The 7,856-nt window shown below is 44.2% G+C and overlaps 1 protein-coding gene across 1 annotated transcript in view; it reads right to left on the reverse strand.

Moving 5' to 3' along the window:
- Window positions 1-7,856, reverse strand: part of mllt3 (MLLT3 super elongation complex subunit) — a gene marked incomplete in the record, with an annotated part of 125,590 nt that overhangs the window by 108,112 nt on the left and 9,622 nt on the right.

The following is a 7,856-nucleotide window of genomic DNA, read 5'->3' on the forward strand; positions in this document are numbered from 1 at the left end:
TCTATCTATCTACAACTTTTTTAAATAAGTAAAACAGGAACTAAAAAGGTTCTTTCAGCTTTATCTGCATTTCCGAGGACGAGGGTAAACACACAGCAGTCAACACACTCTGCTTGCTCGCCCGTTTCCTCGGTAAAAACACATTGAAAAAAACGCTGCACACTTTTTAAAATCACCTAAATTTAATCATAATGGTAATAGACCGTAAACACTTATTTCTATTTCTACTATTATTATGGTTCAACTTAAATAAATCCACGATTCCCATGCACTCTGAAGCCTGAGTGTTGATCTGTACGGACCACGGATCTACTACGGTCCGTACCACTACCTATAATACACATATTTCAGACTGTATTTGGGGTTTTATTATATTTTGATTGATTGACTTTAGTTTAGCTGATACCGATGTGTTGGAATAAAATATGCCTAAATCGGCCCCGGTGCGGATACTTGGGATTGGCTCGGGACATTTCTATCCAAAAATTAAAATACGGGGTTCAACATGATCAATGGCCCGGGGCCCGGGGACAGTAAACTGTATTTGGGGCTGATTGGCCACAGTCACTGTTCAGCACTTTGAACAGTTGTTCTCAGTCTTACTCCATCTTTTTTTGGGGAAGTCATGAATTTAAAAAAAGTATCCCAGAAGTGTAATTGCCCGTTGAAGTGCATCTTTAACCTATTTGTAATGTGGCATCCTTCTCTTTAACCCTCATGTTGTCCTCGGGTCCAATTGACCCACATATCAATGTTCTTTTTAATTCCCCAAAATAACATGATTGATTCCAACGCTCTTTGCCAAGTACAAATATCTACTTTCATTCATTTTGGGGCGTCTTATTCAATTTTATAGCATTTGGAGAAAAATGGAAGTGTTGTTGAAATAGTATTGAGTAAAAGTCGACATATTCCAGTCTGTGATTATCATCAACATCCATTCCTTTAATTTTAGTCTCAATAATTCCTAATTTCTGCTTTTCTAACTCAAACATTAGGTCTAATTTCCTATGAATGAGGTTTATTGGCCATAAATTCCAAAAATAACTGTAAAACTAAAGTGAATAAGTTAGTGTCACGTAGTTTTGATTGAAAAAAAGTGTCAACAAAAGTGTCGATTTTAAATTTCGATGGGAAGACAACACAAGGGTTAAAACGCCATTTAGTATTTCACTGAATGAAGTTATCATGATGTCACTATTGTTTGGCATAAAGCAAAATAAACCACATATGCACACATGAACCAGAGAGCATCCTTCCTCTCCTGCGAGGATATCAATACTGGTATCATCACAGCTCAGGGAGAGCACATTAGCAAAGCCACAGCAAAGAGGAAAGGAATGCACCGCAGCTTCTGAGACATATTTCAGCCCGAGGATCTGTATCTTATGTATAGGCCACTGCCGAGACTTGACTTATGTGGCATGTGCACACAAGCCACAAATTAAGCCTGAGTGGAGGATGAGGGGAGTTAAAAGGTTTCATGCAAGCTATCCACAGAGCCCGGGAGATGGCCAGAGGCGAACATGTTGGCCCAATCATTAAGGCATCAATCTGTGTGTGTGTGTGTGCACACTTTGTTTAGCTACATTTGTGGGGACCAAAAACCGGGAATACAGTATACTTATGGGGTCCTGACAGCTTTGTGGGGACAAAATGCTGGTCCCCTTAACGTTAAAGGGCTGTTAGAGGGGTAAGACTGGTTTTTAGGATGGGGGGTTAAGGTTTTGGCATTTAGGTTTGAGGTTAAGGTTAGGTGGGGGGGGGGGGGGCGGTTAAGGTTAGAGTAGGTTCCCCACACCATGTTATGGTGGGGGTTAAGGTTAGGCATTTAGGTTTGATGGTTAAGGTTAGGGTAAGGGGCATTATGTCAATGACTGGTCCCCACAAAGATAGTGAGACACACTAGTGTGTGTGTGTGTGCTGTCGACAATCCTGCTTACAGAACGTTCTTTCTTTAAGGAAAGGAAATGCTACATGTACGTGTGAGTGTCAGTGATTTTCTATGATTTAGAGAAGGCCTTTTGAAAAGCCTAAGACCGGAGGTGTCAACATGGAGCTCCAGAGATCTTCCAAGTGTAAATGATGAGAGTCAAGGGGGCAGTAAGGAGCCCTTTGAATGGCAAATAAGACACAGCCCATCTGAAAACCTCCCACAGAGCATCCCTCTCAGAGTCATTCCTGAGTGAAGACTCGCCTATGGGTATCGCTGGGGTTAACGTTCCACTGGAAATCTTTCCATAGAAAGCAGTCAGGATAGGGGCAAGTCCCATCATAAAATCTGGCACACATACAATTGTAAAGATAACTCCAATCACATTCATGGGATCACACATAACTATCACAGCCACTAATAATGGATGATGAGTTACTGCGGTTAAACACACGTGCCAGTACCCATCCTCAAGACAGAGTACAAAAACAGTATTGGAGTGAGACTGAACTTTAAATGTACTGTATGTAAAGTTTTTTTTTTACATTGTAACAGTTCGCCTTGATACCAAAGAGCAAGGGAAACGTACACCACACAAAATTCAAGGTAACGAGCAGATCTGATATGTGCAGAGGTGAATACAGCCTAGCCTACCCTAGCTTACTTTCATTAAACCGCCCCTAAATCATCCAACACACCCCCTCAAGTTGCCTCAAGCGGGCTTAATAAACACGTTCATGAATGAAAGAAAGACCATATATATGGGCTTAAAAGAGTGTATTATAAATACATCAATGTTACGTAACGTCGGCCCACACCCGCAGGTATGTGTTGCTGGAGGCTCGGTCTCACTCCGCCCCTTCACACAAACACTTTCAACATGATCTTAGACTCCCGCACGCATTTAAAACACCCCAAAACCCCAATGTCCCTGCAGACCAAACGTCCATTCATTTAAGTTAAATAGAAATATCTTTAAGAAGACAAAACACAAAAGATGCCAGGTGAAGCGCGGCGAGACACCGCAGTCAGTTATAGTCCTGCAGGTAACTTACAGAACCTCGCCACAGTCCGTTTAGCTGAACGGAGGACGCTGTAGTGCAGGGAACAATCCCAACCGATGAAACACTTCATCTCCCAGTTGACTTCAACTAGCAAGCATGGGAAAGAGAGCCCACTAAATGCAGACCGCATCCCTTGTCAAACTCCAGAGTCCTTCTCTCGTCACTTCCCAGTCTCCAATCTGTCGGCAAACCACTTGTAAAAAGAAATAATACACAAAGATGAGTCCATAAACAATCTGGGATTCCACCACGGGCCTCTGATGCAACAGCTTATAAACACACAATTCATGTTCCCCATCACATAAAAAAGCTGCACATGAAGACAGTTTCGGAGTCCATTACAAGGTAATGCATCTTTAACAATAGTAAATGCTACCTTTTATCCTAGGTTTCTCTTTGTGTTTATATTATTGAAATCCGTTGATAAAGCTTTTTGAAATGTAACTCCATAATTGTATATACGCTTTACTCTGCTTCCATAATTTGCCACATTGGATCATGAAATTAGCACCCCCGTGTACTGAATCGGGACTGAATCAAGTCATGAGCCCAAGAAGTCGTAAGGGAAGACTTAAATTCCAATATTGAATCCACTAGCCAGGCTCATGCCTTGCCAATGCCACAACCAGCATGTGTTGCTGGTAGTCACGTTCTGTCCACTAGAGGGCTTCCGTCATTAGCCCAAAGGGGAACCTACATCGTGGCGCACACAGCACGCTGCTCTCTTTCCATTCATCATCAGCCAGGAGCACACACGCCAAACCCACACCAATCACACATGATCTAACCAGTGGAGAAAGGCTAACGCTGACAGCATGTTAGGAAACACAGCTGATAATGACATGTCATGAATGTGTCAGCCACCATGCTAACCCATGCCAGTGAGAACTAGCCACTTTTGAAATGTAAACGACCACTCAAATCGAGACCACATAGGCTCTAACGCTACACTGATGATATTCAACTGATGAGGTTTTGTGTGAAGTTCCTTTTATATGAAAACATGCAACGGATTAAGATGGACGTTAAAAGCTACAACGGGTGGTGCAGGGATGGAGAAGATGACTTGAAAGAGGACGGATTACCCTCCGGTTGTGTTCTGGATCAAGGGGGTCCTCCTGTGTGGTCAGGGTTATAATGATGTTCATCAAAAAGACTTTCAATGTAAAGGCTTAATATCCAAATGGTTTCAACAACGTGGGGATGAGGTCGTTATAACTGGACGGCCTGCTGCTTCAAACACAACTCGATTGGATACAAGTGTTACCCCCCAAATTCCACAGGATGAGGAACGGCTGCGGATCGGCTCGGCCCACCAGGTCTGGATCTGTTGGGGGACGGCTGCGGCCCTGACTGACAGCTGAAGTCTCGAGGACCCACGAGATCTCGCGAGTTCACGTAGAATAGAACCACAAAAACCACAACAGTTGGTTTCCATCCAGAGGAATAGAGGGGGAACAACTGTGCTGTAGCTTTTGTTTTTTTTTGTTTTTTTAAGAGGTGTGTTACAACACGCAGCACATGCACCTGACTGGGAAAGACATTGCTGCACTCGTTACTGTAGGCTACAATAAAACCTAAAAGTAAATATGTATCAATGCCACTCCCCCCTACAGGCATACGCATGCAGGAAGTGATATATTTCGGTCTGATCCGTCTGGCGGTCCACGCTCGTCCACCGTGCTGTTTACACGTAGACAGCTCTACTCTAAATAGCGACATTTTGACAAAACAAGCTAAAACAAAAACTGTTGTTTTGTAGTCTACTTCTGTAGTTTGCCACAAATCTTGACATTTGGATAGATTCTTGTAAAGTTAACTGCTGGCTAAGTTAACCATCCTCTCAGCTGGTGCGTCTGAGGATTTATTATAAGACCAAAACAAACCAGCGTGGCTACTTAATATGCACGTGAATGACATCTTTATGTTCATGCCTTCATTCTTGATGACAATGTTGTATTCTGGCCCTGTGCAAAATGTAATTGATGACTCCTGACCTAGGACTAGGAATAAATTAAGTTAATTTGCAAAGTGATGTGGTATTAGGCCCAATTTGTTAGGATTGGCATTGATGAAAATCATGTATGTACACTCACTGACCACAATACTAGGAGTACCAGTTGTAGCATAAAATAGGATTCAATTCAATTTTATTCATAGAATCAATTCATAACAAGAGTTATCTCGAGACACTTTACAGATAGAGCGGGTCTAGACCACGCTCCAGAATTTACAAGGACCCAACGGGTCTAGTAGTCTCCTCCAGAGCAAGCAACAGTGTGACATTGGCTAGCTTCAGGATGAGAAAAATTATTGTTTTATTACAGTTCAATACAACAAAGTCTGTCGGGACAGACCTGCCCCCACTATTAAAAACTGTTTTCTCAGCGTTAAGCCGCTCTATGTGAGAGACGCAGAGTTACGCAGGTGTTTAGTGGTGAGCACCTACACACCACAGGTGGTGGTACGCTGTAAGAAGTATCAGTACTAATGTGGACTCAGTACCGGTGAGTTCCAGCATATTTCCGACCCTACTTCTCTTGAAGTTGTGACCAAACTGGGCCCGGTTTTGCTAAATGTAACCCGCCAGTCCTCATCAACATAGTGGCATGTGTTACACAGGTGGCCGTTGTGAGCACATGGCGTTTACACCCCAAAACCACACCCTATTTTTAACAAGTTTCAAGTGTCCTTCCCCTGTACCACATAGCACCTTGGTCTTAGAAAACCTTGGCTCCTGTGTATTTTTCCTGAACTGCACGGACCACAAATCTGAATCTTTTCCCCTCGCTTGCCCATTTCTTTCCCATTACATTGTCTTACACCTTTCCATAAAAGTGACAATCCTCTGAAATATCCCGAGCACCTTTGAAAAAGACGCCATCTCCGGAGCAGATTGAACGGCAGCCGGGGCTCTAAACGAGGTGCTTAAGCAGCATGAGCCGCGGCCGCCTATTGTCGAAATAGCCCCCCCCCCCCCTTCGCTGGTTCCAAAGAGCTTCCTGTACCTCCATTTGTTCAAACAGCGTTGCCATTAGGCCGTCTCCATGGCAACGCCTCAACGACGGCCCGTTAACCGCGTGGCAATAATGACGCACGGTGGCAGCTCCGCCGGCTGATCTGTCATTAATCTTAATGTGCGGCTGGCAGCTTCTGTGGGGCTGGTCTCCCTCTCTCATCCTAATAAAGCTTTCTGTGGTCGGACCGCTGCACTTGGTGTGACACGTCGATGAGAAGAAGGAGAAGAAGAAGAAGAAGAAGAAGAAGAGTCTTTGGAGCAATATGGAAAACAGCTGATACGGAAAAAGCAGTTTTGAAATTCTATCAGCGTGCTAAGTGAGCCTACTAGGGCTGCACGATTATGGCCAAAATGATAATCACGATTATTTTGATCAAAATGTTGATCGCGATTATTCTCACGATTATTTGTTGATTTCAACCAGAACAAATTGTATTGTCACATAGGCTGTTTATAACTGCGAGAGGGAGTGTGATTGGGGGGGGGTGGGTGATGGACGCTACGTCCCAGAGAGACGGCGGATCATCATGAACGGGTCCCGCACGGGTCGAACGGCGGGAACACACGTCGTATGTATGAAACGTCTGTATCGTCACTGCGCTGCATTTTTATGAACTATGATACTCTCGCAATGGGTCACATCTCTGGCCCAGGTCCTGGTCCAGGTCCTGGTCCTGGTCCAGGTCCAGGTCCAGCAGCTCCGTCTCACACGCTGTTACTCTACCAACTGAAGTTAGTTGCATTCAATAACTTCTTCTGTGTTCTTCGCCGTAGCGGCCGCGATAGCAGAGTTACCCGCGGAAACACTGGTACAAATACAGGTTTGCCCCCTCATACTTAACAATATACAGCTGTGTTAATGAAAAATTAAAACTGTAGACAAATGTCAGAAGTGCGGACCGGCGGCCGCTGTGTGGCGGGGCGCGGAGAGTAAGAGGAGAGAGAGTCGAGGAGAGATTCAACACAGGCACGGCTTTACAGATGAAATGGGTCATGTAACGCAAAATTAAGGAGGAGAAATCAGTAGGAAGTTAAAACCGGAGACCTGACGTGTACCGGACGCTACTGTGGTTTGTTTCCGCACCTAACTCTGTCCTCGGGATTGCTACATCTGAAACTAAGCTGCACGTGCAGTGAACTACTCTGACGGGCTCAGAGCAGACGGCTTACGGACGGTAGATTGGTTTTGCTAAAAAAAAAACGGAGCGTTCTATGAAATTACGCTTAAAAAAATAATCGCTCGATCACGCAAATTGATCGTGGGAAGTCAAAATCGTGATCGCTTTAAAATTGATAATTGTGCAGCCCTAGAGCCTACCTGTTCAAGTTCAAGAGTCTTATTATCCCCGAGGGGCAATTTGTTGTGCACACATGTAACACACAGGTTTACAAGACAACAGCCTACATCTAGAATAAATCAAAGACAACAAAAACAAGACCACACCTCACATTAGGGCGGCACAATTAATGAATTTTAATCGCGATCACGATTTGGACTTCCCACGATCAAATTTGCGCGATCGAGCTTATTTTTTTATAAAGCGTCTTTCATAGAACGCTCCGGTTTTTGCAAAGCCAATCTCCCGCTCCGTAAAGCCGTCTGCTCATGAGCCATCAGAGTGTTCACTGCACCCGGTGCAGCTTAGTTTCTAGATGTAGACAGCCCAGAGGACAGAGTACGCGGAGAAAACTCAACAGATAGCAGTCGGTAATACGTCAGTCTCAAGGTTTACCAGTTTACCAGTAAACGCAACACTTTGTCCCTTTGTTGTTTTTCAGACAACGCAGTGACCAGTGCAGTTACGTCTGTTAGCTGTTAGCTAGTAGCGTCTGTTAGCTG

The sequence above is a fragment of the Etheostoma spectabile genome, unplaced genomic scaffold (assembly GCF_008692095.1).
Source record: "Etheostoma spectabile isolate EspeVRDwgs_2016 unplaced genomic scaffold, UIUC_Espe_1.0 scaffold302, whole genome shotgun sequence".
Lineage (NCBI taxonomy): Eukaryota > Metazoa > Chordata > Actinopteri > Perciformes > Percidae > Etheostoma > Etheostoma spectabile.